Source organism: Struthio camelus, chromosome 4, assembly GCF_040807025.1.
Source record: "Struthio camelus isolate bStrCam1 chromosome 4, bStrCam1.hap1, whole genome shotgun sequence".
NCBI classification, from domain to species: domain Eukaryota; kingdom Metazoa; phylum Chordata; class Aves; order Struthioniformes; family Struthionidae; genus Struthio; species Struthio camelus.
Genome location: NC_090945.1, coordinates 67,634,683 through 67,655,535, shown reverse-complemented (window position 1 = coordinate 67,655,535; position 20,853 = coordinate 67,634,683). Strand labels below are relative to the sequence as shown.

At 40.6% G+C, this 20,853-nt stretch overlaps 1 protein-coding gene across 2 annotated transcripts in view; it reads right to left on the bottom strand.

The window, feature by feature from the left end:
• The window catches only part of PPARGC1A (PPARG coactivator 1 alpha), a 384,060-nt gene that overhangs the window by 68,619 nt on the left and 294,588 nt on the right, over positions 1 to 20,853 (bottom strand). The window lies entirely within an intron of this gene.

The window sequence follows — 20,853 nt, the reverse complement described above, 5'->3', positions numbered from 1 at the left end:
TGCCCATAACTGTTTAGATTCCTGCCTGCGTTTTCCTATAAGCACTATTGCCTCAGTGCTGCCTTAGGGTGCATTTTTGTACAAACACTGTGCACCAGCCCCTCTGACCTGGACTGGGCATTTTCTCATTGAAAACAAAAAAAGCTCTTGTCATGTGGAAGCACGGACACGCTATTAACAGAAGTGTTTCTTCTTTTAAGCCTTTTACAGCTCTCTCGCGGAGACAATAGGGGCTGCTGCAGGTGCAACTGGTTTATGATGACACTACACACTGAATACATAACAAACTCAAGGTACCAAACGTAACAGCAAACCATTTCCCACAACAGGAAAAGAGTAAAAAATAAAATAAAGGTCTTGTTTAACTATTCCCACCTGCCTGTTAATTTTCTTAAGTTCTATTTCTTTAATTAGCTGGGTTCAAAAGTCTTGCACAATGTAAGCACTAGATCAGTCATGCTGATGGGCTACCAGGCACAGTCGCGAAACTATAATTGGTCATTCTCCCCGTCATGAAATATTCATTTCCGTTGTTAAGTTATTTGCAAACTTGAATATTCCAAAGGCTAAATGGATACAATTATGCGATTTTGCTGAGAGAAAAAATAAATAAAAAGAAGTAGTGTTCTTGAAATAGCCTTTCTCCCTCCAGATATTAAAAACTTCAGAAACTGTAGCAAGTCTCAGATATATTCTTAGCTTATTTGTGTTCCTTTGTAATTTATTATTGCCAGTTCTGATAAAACGTACAGTTTTCCCTGCTTGTGCTTAAGTTGCAAATCACATCACACTGTCATATTTTCTCCAAGCACAGATGACAAAAATGGCATTGTTTTTACTTTACTTAATTAAAAAAAAAAACACATAACAAAATACCGAACAACTACAGAAAGCCTTTCCTACAAATGATTAAATTAACGGTATTACTTTGCTCACACGATGAAAAAAACCTAATTTCCTTCCCAATTATATGCTGATTTAATGATAAAACTGCAGTAAATTATTAAGATGTGGGGCAAAGGTCAGTACCTCTGGCCTCCGAACAGTCAGCTGTGAAATAAAGCTGGGCACCTGCCTGCCTCCAGTGGAGTCACTTCTTATTAATTATTATCTGTGGATCCATGCTTGGTGGAATATTCTCCTTCAATACCTACTTATAATTGTGTTCATTGACTGTGCCGAATCCATCATCTTTTTTTTTCTTCTTCTGAAGTTTCATTCACACCTTTTATAGAAATGTATTTACACTGGAACATTTTATATCGCTGTTTTGGATATTTTGACCTGCTCACGTTGTTTCTATTTTCTACATTTCCACTTCACTGCTTTTCCTTCAAATTAGCAAGTTAACTGGTAAGTATAAACTGTAACCTTAGTGGTGCTTTCATACGAGCCTTAGAGATTAGAGAACTTTCTTAATACACTGCAGATCGTGCAAGTGATATCCAATAATAATTGAGATCCCTTTAGCGCTTTTCTACAGGCCTGTCTACATTATGGCTTGAAGTTGCTTGGCACTTCCAGCGGTACCCAGAAGCAATGGCAAGCAAGGCTCAAACAAGGGTCCCCCATCTCTTAGGAAGAACTTTTTTAATGGTATGGTCCAAATCAAGTCACAGTATAAATCTACTCATCAGGATCCTTTTCAAATGTTTTAAATGTGTTTTTTTGACAGCAGTGCATGTAATAGGAGGGAAGAGAGGAAGGCAGCTGCAGTAGTGTTAGAGCTTGAAAATCAGGTGGCCTCAGCACACATCAGTGAAGCCTGGGAGAATACAGCCAATATCCACACTACTGTCCTCCAAGGAAACGATCTTTAAAAAATTCCCTGGTAGCTTCAGCAATGCTCTTCCCTAGTGTCTCGATAACACGAAAGAATTGCACAAACATCTCTTCTGAGGCAATATCGGAATAGGCACACATTATTTTGTTCCATAATAAACATATATGAAGGAAAGCCTCTCTCGGTCAGTAAAGTCTGCAGGTCCGTTTGACACAATCTTGTTCTGCTGAAATGTCTTTCATCAGACCACATCCCTGATCATTACCCTTTCTCTGTTTTTAGGTTATTCAGTATCTGCTCTCAGCAATTTCCAAATTTTGCCTTTTCTTCTTCAAATACCATAATTCAAGAAAGGTCTGGCAAGCCTTCCAGCACCATTTGGCCACAAATTCCCAAATCCTGATACATCTTTTAACAGGATTAGAAGGTATGGCTGTCTGCAATAACAACAGCAACGAACAGAAACTCAAAGACCAAAGTCTTCAAGCTTTATGTCCTTGACTTTTTTTCTGAATTCTGTATTCATTCTATTTCTTTTTCCTATTCTTTCACTCACATTTTCATGGTCAGGTTTTTACGCCCTATAACTCAGATTTCCCAAAGAAGCTACTGATTTTGGAGCCCTTTGACTCTGAAACCCCACAGAAAGAACGTCTTTACTGGCTTCCAAACTACAGTACTTGCTAATATTCAGCAAAATTAGCTACTGTTCCAGTGGAGTAAGGATGATTAAAATTGAATAAAAGAACAGTGTTGAAGTCTCAGCAAGCGGAAGTTTACAAACCAGTTTTCACATCAGTTCAACCCCTTCCGTTTGACTCTCCAAGAGTGAATGGCCTTATAGCAGAAGATACGCCAATGGTATACATAAAAAGCAAAACTGCATTCCAAAGGTATGTTAGCATGAATGGTGCTCTACATAAAGCATATATAGTTTATTAATTTTTTATTAGAAATCTTCCTTCTGTGCATCTTTACTCTTATTTCTTCTGCAGTTATTTTGTATTTGTTTTCTACTCCATTCTCGCTGTTCTGCTTTTATCCTGTTTTCTGTTTGTTTGGTTTTTTACCTTCTCAGCTTCTTCTCCTTATTTACCTATGCACTCAATAGCGTAAGCCAGTGAGCCAAACTCCTTGAACTGCTGGGGTATTTTAAGAGGGTTAACCAAGTTCATGGTTCATTGGTAAAATGATTTTACAATGGAAAAAAACAGCAAGCCCTCTCCAATTCTGCTAGGGCCGTTATGAACTGAGATTTTTTTGCAGAGACAAACCACGATGGTCCTCTGCACCAGCTCTCTGAAAGACTCAGGAAGGTCTGGGGCAAATTTATTCATGTCTCAACTCTGGGCCACAGTTTGCTGTCTGAGCAGCTGTGTACTAGAGAGTCCAAAAGAGCTTTCTCCCTCCACTGAGTCTTTCCTACTGACATCAGGGAGAGTTTTACCACATCTGCCTCCACATATGGAGGCATGTGAATGGACCTGGCTGAATATTCACTATTAAGTGAAGATTGGCTGATTATCAGTGTTAACCGGGGTTGCACACATACTACTCTTTATAACTCAGTGGTCGTTGTCAGACCTCCCAGGAGCAGTTAAGTAAAGTAGGAATACAGGTGCTCCCTGAAAGTAATCTTCCTAAATCTTTTCAAACCTCTGAACATCTCCCTCTTCACAAACATATTTCAGTTACTCATTACTAAAACAAGAAAAGCAAAACCACTCCAGCTGACTACATAAAAATTCATTTACCACGTTTTTCCCCCAACATTTGGAGCATATGTTCTCCAGGACCCACATTTTCTATTATTTGCAGGAAAATCCAGCTTGTCAAGCCTGTTAAAAGCAGTATGAACAATGTCTTTCACTCTGGTGTTACTGTTTTACAGAGAGACTAATCTGTAAAGGAGAATCTACATTTAAATTTATTGCCCCTCTATGTTTGAGAAACTGAGCCATGTAAACACATCAGTTTCCTAGGGAAGCTCTGGTGGCTGCTTGAGTGCAGACACCTGGGCAAGCAAAGGAGACAGATTCCTGTTTTGCACATTGGCAGAGCTTTCTGTTCATGCATGACCACATCAAAATCACAGTCTGTCACAGATTTTGATCGTCTCCACTCACCTCTCCGCCGATATTTCTTTGGAACAACAGAAATCATAAAGCTCTTTTTTTTTTTTTCCCCTTCCCTTTCCTTCAGTGCTTTCAAGTCTCTAAAGAGTACAAATCCTGCTCGTGTCTAATGTTGAGCAGAGCAGACCCAGGCAACAGGCTTCTGACTAGTTCTCTGCTTGCGCTGGTTTTCAGCAGCTAGAGGGGGATGCCCCCACACTTAGGCAGCACCTTTCCACTGCCATTCCCTAGCCTACCACTCACAAGTACATACGTCCACCTGTGGACAGGCAATTGTCTTCTCCAGCCCTTGCTACCAAAGGCAGGATTGGTGAAAGCTTCAAGGACACAACTTCTTTTTGTAGCTCTGTAGGATCTTGGAAAAGTCCACCTGGATTCTTCCCGATACCCCTATTGCCATCCACCTTGCACCATTTCCCTGGGGCACCTACAGTATTTCCGTAGAGTTCTTGTCTCCCCACTTGTTTATCATTAACATCAATCTGGTTTGTAGCGACTTTTCCTGAGAGAGATCTGGCCAGGAGAATCCCAGGACTAATCAATGTGGATTTGGTATCTTACAGTGCATAAAAGATTCCTTGATGCAACCCTTAAGCAATTTGCTGGAAGACAAGCCTGTTCCAGAGATGCTATCTAAAGTACTCTTAAGAAATTTACATTAGTTTATGAACTCTTTCTGGACAGGGATTGTGACTCCTTTGATCTCTGTCCAATGGTACAAAGCATATATCCAGGAAAGCTTCTTTATAACAACCCTTACATTTATCTCAACTTTTTACAAAAGAGAAATAGTTCATTCTCAATGGCCCTTCCATGGAAAGTCACTTGCTCTGACTGCTGACTGTCAATTAAACTCAGTTTTGGGCTTGTTTTATCACATGGGCCATTTAGCCATTGAACTGAGATCTCCCAGCTCAGACAGAAGCCGTGGTGTCCTAACTGCCACAGGGCAGCACAGCACATTCGCCTGCTAGCTCCACTTCAGGCAGTACTGTAGCTAAAGGCAGAAAAAATTCACATACTTTCATAGCACACTCTATCTATTTTCAAAAATGGCTGGGAAAGCGATTGCAGTGGAGCGCACGCAAGACTGCAGCACATAACTGGGAAGAACACTCACCTTTAAATACTCCAAAATCAAATCTTGTTTTACACAAAACTGCTATGGTAAAGTCGATGTGAATGAAGCACCTTTGAGTGAAGGAACAGAGGGAAAGGCAGTGGACAGCTTTAGTGCCTCCTAGCAATTTTTTTTAATAAACTAGAGATGACAGACAGCCTTACGAACACATCTCTCATCTTCAAATAAGACTTTCTTCAGACACAGCTCTGTGGAACTGAGTCAGCCTTTTTTCTTGGGCCTCGCTCTTGGCATTTTTTTGTATTAAAACAAAGTACAATGTGGAAATAATTCTGAATTGTAGTCATCTGATCTGATTCTAGTAACACAGGCCACAGATATGCTCTGCTACAATTTTAGGCACACAAAATCAAATGAAGATATCACATGAAAGAACTGGAGATTTTTTTAACCTGCTTCTGCACCATATAACCCTTTATATGGTTATGCCTGGCTGCTGAAGAAGGCGCACTCATATGGAGAAGGTGGTAGGAAAGGTACCCAAGCTCCATCCGTTCAGCAACCAGCATACACCGTGGCCTCGCAGAGTCCTGGGACACAGAAAACGTTTCCTACCTCATGTTCCTGCAGACATGACACCCCACTTTCCCGAGTCAGTCAAGGATAAGCCAGGGGTCACCTCACTGCAATGGCCAGCGCAGTCTCACACAGACCAGGCTCCTGAAAGATCAGCTTCACATGACCTCTTAACTAGTAGTTCCTGCCAGCCAAAACTGAGCCCAAGAGTTAATTTTAGCTAGCACTCTTCATGAATTGCAGTTAACTTGCAATAGGCAAACTAGTGACTAGTGCTAGAAGAATCCCTACAGGTTTTATGGTTGCACTGCGTGCTCAAAAGTCCAATTATTCATTTTTCTTGGAGCTGCAATATTAATCTAAAAAAGTTGCACAAATGGCAAGAGATGTCACCCTCCCTCTATCCCCAGTTCAGATAACAGAAATAATGGAAGATGAACATTTAGGTTGGGGTCACTAGCTGTCCCAAATACAGTTGTAACCTTTGGAGGCTGACCCTTCCCAAGTGATGCTTTTGACTAGAAATTTGTCAGTACTTTCACCTTTCACCCAGGGCCAAACAAACCAGTACAGAGATAGAATAGGAGAAATGTTAGTCATAGAAAGGTTCGGTCTAAGTTACTTTTGTTTGTTTGTTTTTTCACCCCCAAATTTTTGCCTGAATCTCTGTACAAAAAAAAAAAAAATGCACAAAAGGAGGTTAAAGTGGCTGGAATGAATGACTGCTCCAAATGCTTCTAAAGGGAATGAGAATTTTTAAATGGATTTAGGTGGGATTTGAACCAGGTCTTGTCACTGAAGACAGGACCAAGAAAGTTCAGAGCAGAAACTCCTCCGCATCTTTCCTCCTTTTACTGCTCAGGCTTCACCAGCTTTCCCCTACAAACAGAACAGGGATAAAGTACTGAGACTGCGTCAGCTACCACCATTTTGCATATCTTTGTTTCTGATAAATTTAGTATTTGCCAAACATCCTTTGCCCTGGGGCACTGGTGTAAGTATTTTATAAATAGGTATCAGCAAAGATTTATATCTAGTCTTTTCCCAAAAAGAGCTATGACTGTATTTTCATTACTCCATATCAGTCAACAAATAAGACAAGTTTGCTGCTTTCATGTTTGTCCCTAATGGATCTCTACCCTTGTAAAATTCCCCAACAATCTGACACAATTAAACTATTTGTAGTCTCTGCTCTATTGAACTCCACAAGTAAAATGGCAAGGCACAACCATGTATTTAACCAAAAAGCATTAAATGGACTGTGTAGCACTCCCACTGACGTACAGACTTCACTAGAGGGTACCTTTTCAGTTTTGCCCATTACAGGCTCACCCTTCCTCTCTGAGGAACACAGAACCAAGTGAAAATAAGAAACCATCTGAATGGAAGATTATTTTAATTTAATGTTGCAAGTTACTTAGGAAAAAAATCCTCAGCAAACCCAGACCAAAGAGCCCTTCACCATAATATTATTACCAATTTATTAAACCAAGATTGCATACAACAGAGAAATGGCTGTGACACATCCCCAGGGGTTTTCTGGAGGTAGACCTCCAGCTTTTTCATCCTCACGTGCAGTCCTGTTTACAGAGACATGGAAAAATGTTTGTGCTTCAGCTCAACGCAATGCAATATTACATTGTTCGCAGATTTCCTTTAAGGTAGAATAGGAGTGTGCACAGCAAACTACAGGCAGGTACTTCGGGGAGACAGGGCCACCATCTTTAAGGTAGAGTGGGGGAAATGCCTGGCAGCTGTTAATTTGTATCCTGGACAATGCTATAAATCGAAGCATAGCTGACAATTCCTGCCCAGGAAACATGTTCAATTTCATCTCCCGTAAAAGAAGAGCAGGCACTAAATAGCAACACATTTTGATTTTCATTTAGCCACTTTAATGATAGGTGATGTTAGCAGAAAAGATCATTTATCTTCAGATTTATTTTATATGAGAGAAAAGGCTTTGCCAATTTTTTAAAATTCATTTACACAAGTGAATAAATCTTCCCAAACAATAAGTGCGAAAGTCATATTTCTTTAACTTTGCTAAAATCTGAAAATGCTGATCTTAGAGTGAAATAGACGGTACTGGCATTTTAATCAAGACTATAAAGGCTCCTCTTCTAAATAAGAGGCATAGCTTTACTTCAAAAAAAAAAAAATCTATCTGATTCAGAGAACAGTCTTTTTATGCATTTTGTCAAAAATCTCTGACAATTCAGGAGAGACATGTGCAATTTTTATATCACCTTCATTTTTAGATCAGTCCCAATGTGAAGGCTACCTAAAAATAGACCGAACCTAACCTTTCAAATATCTATACTGCTGCATACCAGAAATGCAAGCTTTCAGTGCCTCTCATGGCTTTCAGAGCCTTGTGCTGTGCTTGTCTTCTCCTCTAGCACATTATCCCATATTGTGCCGCGGCATGAGAGGAGTTGCTAGTTGCAGTGTGCAGTGCAATATGTGATACATGTTCATTCAGGACATTCAGCCAGATCACAAAAAGCAGCCTTCCTTTTTTGCAGTGCTGCTTGAGTTTACCACAAAACACTGGCAAAACTGAACCTGATAACTGAGGACGTGAAAATGAAGCTGTGCCGGCTGACCCAGGAATTTTGCTTAGAGAAGCAAGCTGTCTGTTTTGCAACATACCACTCTGTTAAAATATGAAGGGGAACAATAAGATCTTTTGTCTTATTGTTTGCTACGGGGCTTGCAGACACACTTCTACCCATTTAAAGATGAGCCTTTCCAACAGTACACTGAACTCTGATTGACTGCTGTAGAATTACAACAGGGCAGAATACTCGGCAACTATTTCTTTGCATTGCATTTTCTAAATCGTGATTCTGCCTGGCCTTAACGGTATAGGTCAAATTCATCCCAAGTACAATCCCAGCAACTTCAGGTCGGTGGTACTTGAAAAATCAATAGCATTTAAGTTGATGAAGTTATAACAAGGGTGATTTTGGCCCAGGCCTTACAGATGCTTACTTTCATTGTATATATTCTTCACTGTCTCTTATGCTTCAGTGAGTATATTTTCATGTTCACTACTGCTCAGCACTGCTTATCAGGTTCTGAAGCCACACGACGAGCTGGTACAGGAGAAATCTGTACCAACCAGGCTGCGGGACTGCCCCAGAGGCTTTCAGTGGCTGTGACTTTTGCTTACGTGAAATAAAAGATCACCCTTGTACCGGTTGTTAGCTAGCTACTCCTTGGAAAAACTAGCAGGAACTAGCTCAAAAGGACTTGCTTTTCTTTGTTTACTGTCATACTCTACTACACCAGAGTCAAAAGTTGATCAAGACATGTTACTCTTTCAAAAAATGAACAAAATAACTTACACTGATCAAACAATGAAACAAAGAAGCAACAAACGCAATGAGTTCTTTCAAAGAATTTTGGATGGAAAATGTCTTACCTGCTGACAGGGAAGCAAGAATAGCAAACAAAGGCATAGGAATAAAAACTATTCAATAAAATATCGATTTCATTATCACCACCTATTCAACTTAATTTTCTTGGCATCCATATCCCTAATGCAGGTTTGTGATAGATCGTACAATCACTTTTTAATTAAGCCCTACTGTGCTTTGTATTAAGAACAAGGCAGTAGACATTATGGCACAATATATCTACCAAAATATTTAATGCTTATCCTTTCCATTTTGGTATTTAAAAGTGGTTCTCTTAGGAGGTGGTATCAGTATTTAACAATATTCTTGACAGCAAGTATAAGAAACAAAAAGCTTCATATTTAATCTAGCCATGTCAAAACTGAAACCCCTTAAAATAATTGCTTTCTGAATATATGGTATTTCCATTGCATTATTTTATTATTACCCAGCTTTCAACATCTTAAGATGCAAAACTTGTCCTATCCCTTACATACTGATGAGATATGAAGTAGCATGAGGTTAGAAAACTGACATTTGACCAATACAGTTGAATGGTATATGAAACAAATGTTATCATGTTAGAAGAGACATTTAACAAGAAGCTCTAAAAGAATGGAAGCTTCCTGGAGTGGTGATATTTTCTTTTTTTTTTCAGGTCTTTCGGTTTATTGCAGCTCCGCTGTATGTGATGGGGCAGATCCTGTAAAATAATAACAGCTTTCCTTCCAGTAGAGTACTGGCACTTTTCAGAGGGCAACATTCACTTTAATTACTAAAATGTACCCGCCTTCCTCTTCCAAGGAAGAAAAGACTGTTGTTGCATATATAATGTGGTTTTAGTTTTTAATGCCAGAAATGAATCAGTAAACATAGTTACATTATGGTATACTATTTCTTATTCTGTACCCATAGTAACCAAATTAATCTCAAGGCACTGCTGGCATTAATTCAATCTGAAGCTCATACTTTGGATTTCACATAGGTGCCTTCATCCTATTCTTCTTCTCAACTAATAAAATGTTAATATATGGCAATATATTTATTTCTGGTTCAGTTCAAGTTGAGGAGCGCAGTACTTTGCAGAAACCTAATTAATATCAATCATATATTACAGCACTGAGTGGTTTAGTACACAAGAAAATCCTGCGCTAGCACATGAGGATGGAGTAGATGACCCATGAGTTCCTCTCTAGCTGTAACTTTTCTGTTTCTAGGCTAGGGACGGCCAGTCTTTCATTACCCTTCAATCTCCATTACAAAAATCTGTAACATATGGCCAAGAACTACACTAAATATATCACATACCCTACAGAACCAGGAGGAGGGAGATCTCGGAGCACGAGATAATGATGGCTCCCTCTGTACAAAGGTGAGATGGGCCTGCACTGGCAATAAGCGAGATCCCACAGTGACCTAGCAGAGCTGCCTGTCACAACCCCCGCTGTTTTTTTCCCCTGGAACCTATTGGCCCCCAGCCAAAAAATTGCAGTTTTTAGTCAAAGGGCATCTCCACAGGCCAGAAATTACACTTGAACTGCTTGGGAGACTTAGGCAGCTCAACAACCATGGCTTGCGCATCCTATTCTATGACAGGACAAATAAAAACCAAAGTTCTTTTCTCAGGGCTTAATGAGGGCAACTGGAGATCTCAGGCACGCTACCATCCCAGTCTCAAAACTTGCCGCACTCCTCTTAGTTAGGGAGGTTTCACAGCCAGGTTCAGGGGCCGTTCACATTTCTCAGAGCCTTTTTTTCCAGCTGCTTGCAGTCCCACTGACTCTCAGGAGTGCTAGTGCCCCCGAGCCGTGTGGTGCTTTGAAAATCCCCACCTACAAGAAACCATTCCACTGAATCTCAGGTTTACCTACCACAGGCAGAGCTATAGGGCCAGATTCAGCCCATGCAGTGAGCTGACTTGAAGAGTAAAGGAGATACTTCTGGCCAAGCGGAGGGAGTGCAGGGGAACCCAGAGCTCACAGGGTGAAATTCCCTGCTCCTACAAAACAAGAGGTTACGCCGGCACTGTTCCGGGCACAAATTCATTCCCCCAGTGCGGGACACGTGGCTGCAGCAAAGCTTGACTTTGGCTTACAAAGCTCCCCTGCTACGTGTGCTCCGACAAAAGTCAGAGTGACCTTTCAGGCAGCCAGTTCACGCTGGCAGCCCCGTGCCCACCAGTGCAGCTCAGAGCAGACTCAGCAGGTCCCTCCGGCAGAGGCTTCACTCAAGCTCTTACGAAGAGACACACAAGCCCAGGACTGTGCAAAAGAACGCAGGGCAGTGACCCATCTCAGCCAACTCTCCACATCCCAGAGCTACTCTGAACAGTTGGGGTTCACCAAGCCCTGCTGATCATTTCAGGTCCTGCCTTGGTAACAGAACAGAAAAACTCCCAGGGCCCCTATCATGCCCCTGGACATGTGACTACATGCGGCTCCCATTTGCCTGGAGCTGTGCCTGTATATTGCAGCCAAGGGCGCAATATAGTCCTTCATCTTTACCAACTGCAACCGAATAAGAATTCCTAGAATGGCTCAAACACATACTAGTTCAAATTCGGGTACTTTCAGACTTCTTTTCTATTCCAAATTATGCGCTTTGCCAGCTTCAAAAAAACAGATGGAAAATACGTCCCTAAATGTGCGCCCTTGTGATCATTCCAAAAGGAAAGCAGCACCAAGTAGCTTAAAACGTTTGCTAGAAAAAGTCTTTCCCATATCATGCAAATAGCAGACAAAAATAACTGCTAGGCAATTGATATATATACAAATATTGGTTATTTTAAACAGTAATTTGTTATTGAGGACATCTCACTGAAATATTATAATATTCAATTTCCTCTGCATTTGCATGGAAAAGGAGCTGGAGAGCACATGATCATTCATTTAACTATTACATAAATACGTCTATCATAAGATCATACAGCTTTCAAGCCAGAGTTCAAACACATGTTTAATGCATGAGAGTATGATGAAGAAACTCGTGAACTCACAGGTCTCGTAGCCCAATCTCAATCAGATACGGGCTTGGTGTAAATATGTACAGTATCATGTGCTTTCCAATAGCACCGTGTCTCAAGGGAGCAGTCTGACATCAGCAAAGGAGACAGGTGGTTCCCTTTCCAACCAAGGAGGGAAAAAAAAGGAGTTAAGACACTGTATAAATATAGCAATATTTTTTCCTCGGTGTTTTGCTATGGTTTTCATCCCTTAATGAAACTTCAGTGCATGAACAATTCTCATAACATCTTTGCTACAAATCAGTGAGTGGATGTCATGTCCTGTGATATTTATAACCCTAAAGGTAGTGGTAAGTGATACCGTTTGGCAGCTTTGGTTTAGAAGCGCCGAACATTTTTGCCTTTTGGTTTGCTAAGAAAGTAGTTCCAAGAAGCCAAAAAAAAAAACATTTCCCTGCTTTAAATGTATCTCTTTGCTATAGTAGGTCATTGTTACTAATAATGTCCATAGGAATGACAAACAACAGTCAATCACACGCACAGAGCAGGTCACAGCTGATTTCAGCCAGCTTGACTTTGCAAACTCTAACAGTGTAAGGTGTGCCAAACTCTGTACGCTCTACAGTTGTCTGATTTTGAATCCCACATTACTAGAATTCACACATATGCTAACCTGCGTAAAAAATAACCCACTTCAGCCTTTCTTTCCTATCCGTACATAGATACTTTTTTACTCAGTGACAGCTACTGCCTCTTAAACCATTTTCTTTTGTTGCATTTCCTTAGAAACACAAATCTTGTTCCTTGGCAGCAGTTGCGGTAAGTGCTGTACCACATGCCCAAACTAGTTCTCACTCACAGCTTTAATTCACAGTAAGTGGCACGAAAGGAGGTCAACACTTCTCAGAAACCACTTTCAGTTCTTTGCTGCTTCAGTATCTATTCTATAAAGCCATCCTCCCTAACAGAAAGTTGTTTCTCATATTGAGTCCCTTACTTTTTATTATTGTCATCTTTATGGAATGGGCTGCAGAATATATAATAGAGTAAAGGAAGATTATTCATGGAATCACATTCCTTGTCTCCCTTTTGCAAGATCCCGAAAATATAAGTAAAAAAAAATTACTTTCCCTAACAAAAGCAAAATGTCCCTCAAATGTTTTTTTTTCCCCCATGCAAAAAGACTCTATAAAAACAGCATCTTGGGATTCAGTGTCAATCATTATGTCTTACTTTCAGTTCAATTTGCTCACTTACAGAAAGATTATTTTTTTAGCAACCCTACTAACACATCATGGAAGTTGAAAATCAAACAGCCTTCCTTCTGCCATGATGCATCACTGGCAAGAGAAACGGCCTTGCTGGCAATATTTTGCTGTCACATTTGCCTCTACAGCTTCACTGCCTTTTCTGTGATCAATGAAAACAGATTTTGACCTCATCTATTTCATTTCAGACTGTATTCTGCCCTGAGACACAGGAGTACAACCTATCTTAGTTTTAGTGGCAATTGAGGCAGAATTTGTTCCTTACCTGACAAATCAGTATATGATTCATGAACCAGAATTGAATCTAACTCTCCTTTCCTAGAGCTCCTTCAGCTCTTTGGCATTAGCATCAGTAAAAACGTAGTGAAGATAGATAAATTTATGTTGGTCATTTCAATAGAACTAGCTGGGCAGTCAATGATCAGACTGCTCAGCAAAACGTTACCAGAAAGTTAGTTATTATATCTTATTTACACAGCTTATTTTGCAGTCTGCTTCGTTTCTTCACTTATCCCTCCATTGTTTAACTAACGGGATCATAAGACCTGTAAAAACACTTCCTAGTCTTGAACATTTCTAATTGGCTTAACAAAGTAAATAGAAAAAAAAGATAATCCTCTCCACAACCATCACCTTAAAAAACACAGACCCATAGCACTGGATGTGGAGTACTTGGTGTATTCACAGGGTATACAGCTTCAGACAATAACCGGATGATCAAGTTTCCCATTAATCCCCAAGACAATGGATCACTTTTGAAAATACAGACTCTATTTACGTTCATACATCTCTCCATGGGCCAACACTTGCATGCACATCAACACGACTCACTGCACAGCAGATGCAAGAACACTTTGGCGTACAAGGTACAAAGCGGACACATACAAATGCCCCCTGAGACATCTGCTCCGGGCCACCTAGGGAGCTTTTGGCTCTTCAGATCCATCGCTAGGAGCCCATGTTCTGGACTCTGGAGCTCCTCAGCATTTCACTCAAGATGACACACATCACGTGCGCCTATTGTGCCATGATTTTCTGCAGGACCGAGTTCTCAAGTAAAGGCAAGGTTGAGTGCACTTTGAAAACCTCACCCAAGCCATCTAGCGAACTGCATGCTGGAGACTAATCTACAGTAGGTCTGGTGTATGGTAAAAATAAACTCCTTAATGTAACAAAAGCACTAATCAGCATATTGCATATTAGGCCTACAAAGCACCAATTATCTGATGAAGAGGGGCAATACTAGATGGTTGCATTTGCTTCAATTATTTAACTATTTAAGTCAAAGGAAGTTAAGGAAATCAATGCCTAAAGAGCCCTGCATTGTTACCTATATGAAAACATAATCAAAGGATCTGAGTAGAGATGTGAGTTCAGATTTGAATACAAGAGGAAAAAAACATTCAACAATGAAACAACAACAACAATGTATCCTCAGAATCCTGCTACTTATCACTACTGTCCTGGTTATTATAAAACTTACCTTTTTGGAAGCAAATTATTTTCGTTTCCCTTACTATGTAATAAAAAAATGTTCAAAGTGAAGCACAGAACCTGACCCTGCCCTTCTCCAACCCTACTAAGCCCAGTCTCACCCAGATTCAGTGGGAGCAGGATTTCTGCTATCCTGTGGGCCATGCTTTAATTCAGTATCTCCTAAGGCTTTAATTCAGTAACACCTTTTCACCAAACAGCTCAATGAGATTAGCTGTGGTTTCAAGTATTATTCATGCCAAGTAAAAGGTCTACAGACACCCTCTTGCCCTTCTGTACTGCCACAGCAAAGAAGATATGCATAATCTGGGGGAGATTTTCAAAGGCACAGAGAGAAACTGGGTATCTTCTAGATTTAACTGCAAACTGAACTTCTGGTTTTGAAAATCTCCCTTGTAATGAACTAAATAAAAGAACCTCTTTTTTTTTTTCTTTTCTTTTGTAGGTAACATGTCTAAGGACCTGCAAACAGACTTGGAGAGGTAAGAAAGCTCATGCATTTATGGGATTTTTGCCTGTTTCATGCAGCTATTTCAGAGTGTTTCACAAATTTTTCCAAATTTTTCGAAGACCTATGACTCTCATAAGGTCCATCCATTCTAAGTGCAGCGTGACTAGGTTATATCTGTTTTACTTATTAGTATTTTGATTATACTTCTTACAAACTATCTGAATGCCAACGCAGTACTTCAAACAAGGCTGCAAATACCTCCTGGATCACTGTCAGCCAAAAGCTGCTTCTACTAAATGGGTAAGAGTCAGTCTCACTTTTCGCCCTCCTCTTTCCTGTTTCAAAAAACTGCAAGAAAGCTTCCGCCTGCAGGGCTGAGCCTTGCTTCTCCGGACCCGAACGAGCTCAGGAGCGGTCTACGCGCTGCGCCAGCGCCGTTCCCGGAGCCCCGACGCGGGAGGGAAGAGCTGCCAGAAGTGCTGATTCACTGCAGCGACAGAAGAGGTTGCTTAGTAGCTAAGCTGTGGGGGAGAGAGACGGCACAGAAAGGGGGGCATCTCGATCAATGCAATAAATAGCAATAAATAGCAGGGAATGCCAAAGTTGTTGCAGAGACTGGATCCCTGAGATGTTTGCCTAATACACGCACATTAGTTCATTTATTGGAACAAAATCTGTTAATGCAGCTCTAGCCATAGGGGGAAAAATACTTGCAAATGCACAGAAGTCATGTAAATCAGAACTGCTGCTCTATTTTACAAGAAATTTTCTCCATTAATTAATTTCAGGAGTTAGAGCAAACGTGCATGGTTGGAAACAGGGGACCCTGCTGATACCAATCTTACAGCATAGGATACTTCTGTTTCTTTCATTGAGATACAAAGCAGATGTACTCCCTGGCTCAAATCCAGGTGTAGACGAGGTGGTTTTATGCATAAAGCACTGCCCTATAACCTCTTTAAGTTTACTATTAACTTTTCTGTTTCGGAGTTGCAACATACCACCTGAAAAAACCAGGATTTTAAAATCCAAATTCACAGAGCTGTCACATTTATAATTAGAACAATTTGATATGACTGGCATTATAGAGGGCCAAGCAGACAAACTAAACTATTTCTCACCGTTAAAAAGGGGATTCTTCCAAGTAGAGATGTCATTAGAGTCACAAGGGCTCTGTGCAAAAGTAGCACCTCTTCATCCTCATACCTACTCTTACAAAGACTCACACTGCTGCCCAGCTTAGCCCAGCAGACCACACCAGAGACCAAAGCCCTGAACAACAGCCCTGGTTGCCTAGTCTAAAACCAGATTTTCCAGGTGACAACTGACTTTACTAGAGGTGCAGGTTATGTTGGAGCTACCTGTAACACCCAAAACCCAGAAACAGACAGAGCATCTCTCTTGCTATTCCACACGAAAAGAGATCTTCTCACATAGAAAAAGAGAGGTTTGATGCACTAATTTGTCAGTGAATCACTAGATGCAGAACTGGTTGCAAGTGCAACTTTTTCCCAAGCTGATAAAACTGCTTTTCAGGTTATCTGCTCCCATTTTGGAAAAAAGAGGAGGAGGGAGGGAAGAAAGAAGGGAAGAAAGAAGGGAGCAAAGAGGGAAGGAGAGAAGGAGGGAGGGAGGCAGGCAGGCAGGCAGGAAAGAAGTTAAGCAAAAAGGAAGGAGCGTACATTACTGTAGGTACTGAGTCAGCACACAAACCAGCGGCAGACAAAATGAGAACCGCTATAAGGAACCTGGCAGCAGCCAGCATGTTCAGTGAAACAACAAAAAAAAGAGTCTGGAAGACAAGAGAAACCCAGAATGTAGATACTAACAAGCTTTTCCTGGAAGAGGATTTATCACGCCAGATTTTGGTTGTCTTTTAATAGCCACACCTGGCTAAATACAAATGAAATTAATTTTATACCTGCTGTCTTTCCACATTTTGCACATGGTGATTTGCTGAAAGAAACCCTATCACAAGGTGTCAAAACGGAGCAGAAAACATAATATGCAACATTTTTTTGAAGAGATGTCAACTATAATTATATGAAACCTAACAAAAATACTCCAAGGAGAGGTGGACGGAGTTGCACAGCAGAGTGCACCACTTCCTTACAAGGCCCCCATCAAAGGCTTCTGCCCAAAGCAGCCTGACCTCGATCCAGTCAGGTACAGTGGGCAGGTCACAGGAGCTCACGTGTAATGTAACGAATAATAATAGCAGTGTTTCTCTTCCCCCTGCTATCCAGTCACTGAAATCAATACGAAAACTGCACGGAGATGAAAATGCTATGGTCATGGATCAGGCTAGACCTTCCTCCATGACAAATGACAACCTTTCCCTTCTCCTCATCCCTCTTAGTTCTGTCCTAAACTAAATCGTTGTTCTTAGAAGTTTTACTAGCATCACATGGCCGGTCCTTCTTTCAAAGTATTTAGTATTTCTTGAAAATCACTAAAACGTACGTCCACAGCGCAGACCCAGGATTCATGTACATCACTTAGCACTCTGTAAGAGCTGTGTGAAAAGCAGAAGAGACTGTGATATCCTCTAATAAAACAGGAGAATGCTTGGACAACTACTTCTGCTGAGAAACAAGGCCTGATAGTTTTTTCAGAGAGTCATAAGAGTAGTTTACCTGCTCACAGTCGTTACCATCCTTATGCAATGTCTGGACTCTGGTTAAGTCTTGCTTTAGTACTTAGGAGAGTGAAAAATGTTGCTGTCGTTCAGTCTCTGTACTGCACCTATAAAACACATCTCTAGGACAGCAGCGTTTCTCCTGTCGCTTGCTACTGGGGAGGGTCGTAACATGAATGCATTTGACTCCCTTTCCTGGAGCCACAACCAGAAGGGAGCCCTCCAGATTGGTCCAAGTTGTGCTAAACAAGCATCTAGTCTTTTATAGTACAAAATCCACAATTTCATAACACATGATAGTGCTGAAGGAAAATTCCTTTTCTTGGAGCAAGCTACGGAAAAGGCAATTTGCTTTATGGTATTTTACCTGACACCACATTATCACAAACGCAGTAAGTTAATGGCAGTTACTGTGTTATAGCGCCAAAAGGTCCCAATTTTCTTTCCTAGGTTTTGCCCTCCTTTGAAACTATTAGGGTATACACTGGCAATAACACTTTGAAAGATATTGCCCCTTGAGAAAGCAAACTAGTGTAAAAGCTTTCCTTGGTAAACTAGAGGACACTATCTATGAGGTATAAACAGAAGTCTTTCAAATTACGAAGAACGACAACTGATATTTAAAAATATACTGAAGAAAACTTTTTGTAAGTTTTTTTGCTTTGGTTTCCAGTACTAACACTTGGGTTTGTACCTGATATTAATTCCTTCTCAACTCTTGTGTAGAAAACAGCACAATCCTACAGCTGTGGCATTTCTAAGTGTGAACAACACGCTATACGTGCCATTGTTTGACATTTTATTGACAACAAAGGCCCTAAGCATGGGAGCATTTTTAGAGATGGGATTAACATAATGAACTCCCTCTCTATGGATTCTTCATGGCATTTCTTTATATATAATAGTGAAAAAAAAAGACCCAAACCAGAAACCAAACACTTTCTTTTTTTGCTCTTTTAGGATACAGTCCCCTCTGAAATAACAGGATTGTACAGTCCTAAAGGAGAGAAAAGTGTGTAAGTAAAGGAGCACATTCTTATATGGAAGAATAAAGTAACTGGTGAAGAATTAGAAAAAAAAAAAAAAGATTTTGACATTTCTACGAGGCAAAGAGAGCCAAGTGTGGGACCTACACTACTATGACATTATAGCTAACAGTATAAGCTCCAGCATGTGAGCCAGTTAAAAGCACCTTCCTCAGGGAATTTACTACCGCCAAGAGATACAGATGAAAATTGTCTGTTCATAAGAACACACAACATCAAAGTTTCAAAACTCCTAAAAATACTCCAACAAAATTCAGTAGATATTGCTTCATCACAGTTCCTAGTCAAATGGTCTTTGTGTGGGGGCACCAGTCATAAATGCAGCCGTTGAATTTGGCCTCGATTTGCCAGGAGCCCAACTCACAATTGCAGGAGGATTCTCAATACTGGGAGAAGACTAGCACCCTGAGCAGGAAGCAGTTAATATTTTCTGTAATGCTCTGATTAAAACTTCAAGAAGACTCTTCAATGAACAAGTGTTGGGCAGAGTTTCCATCTATTCTCAGCTGGACTCAGTAGCCAGCGCTGAAACACATGGGACTCTGCTCTATAACATATGTCTTTGTATTTAAGCACAACTCCACAATATTCACAGGTTCCTTACTCAGTAAAGAGTTATGCTTTAATCATACAGTCATCAATCAAACCCAAAGGTAGCTGCTAAAAAACAAAGTTTGGGTAGGCAGGAATTGCAGTTTCTGTTCTTTCTACATTTTCTCTTGTTCCTTCAGGTCTGTCCCTTTCTGTGCTCCTGCATCCCAGTCTCTTTTATTGTAGCCTCTTATGGTCACATAAAAATTACCTAGGTATCTATGTCAGTAACATATTCAGGTCTTTTTGAGGATGACAACAGAAGAAAATGGCAATTTGGTCACACCCCAAACAAAGATTTAAGTCTATTACAATTAATGTTGCAAAGATGCCTTAAGAGCAGTTCAAAGAAGAACTAAGCAGTAAGTCTGGCAAAAATTACACTGGCCACGAATTGCAGCAATAACCTGTTAGCAACTGAATTGTTGGCTTTAATTAAACAAATTCCATCCAGTTAGAAAGAAAAGGCCCGAAAGACAACATACCAATTACTTTCTTAAAATGTGGGAAATGACCCTAGTTACTGTGGAAGTAGAAGGTATGCAGCCACTGTCTGAAAAGTCCTGGCAATTTGCAGAATGAGGACTCCATTTCTCTAGGAGGCTCTAAGGTGCCTTCTGAAAACCAAATACATTTGTCCGTTCCCTCTAACCAAAGCTTCATAACCTTTGCTTATGAAAGACAAATATTCTACACTGCAGAAGGAGGCTGTGCTCATTTTCCTGTTGTGCTTTCCTGTGACCTCAACCCTTGGTTATATAAGGGTAGGAAGCATGTACAATTCATTCTTAATGCTAGCTCAGTCCTGGCCTCTCCTGGGCACTGGCTGAAAATAATACTAAACCATGCTGAATCATTTACAGTAGCTTTATGATGTGGATTATCATTCAGAGAGGATTGACCTGACCCCATCAAACTCATTTCATGCAGCAAGACAGACTGGACACCAACCAGACTCCAAAGAATGCCACCCATATTGGCAACAACATAGGAATCAGGTATTCATGTGAGAGTCTCACATGTGGAAGAAACTTGCTTTAAATCTATGCTTGTATTAAACCTTCAGTAACTGCATGCCATGTCCTTGCCTCTTCTATCTGCACAGGCAGCGCTTTAAAACTGTGAGCTACCCAGACATACTTGCAGTTTTTATTTCAAACAGCTTCCCCACTCTATTTTCAGAAGGACACTAGCCATTATGAGAAAATATTTTGTTAATTAATGCTTCCAGCAGTTGCACAGATTTCTAATGCCTTTGCTAAAATAATGGTCCTTTATCCTGCTTCTTCCTTCAGACACGGATTTTGGTCACAAGGCACGGGAACAATTTACCTCCTCTTGGATACACAAGGTTCTGTGCTATAGCACAGTGCAAAAATATAAGCTTCTCAGTCATGCAGGACCTGGTCATATGGCTGCCCACT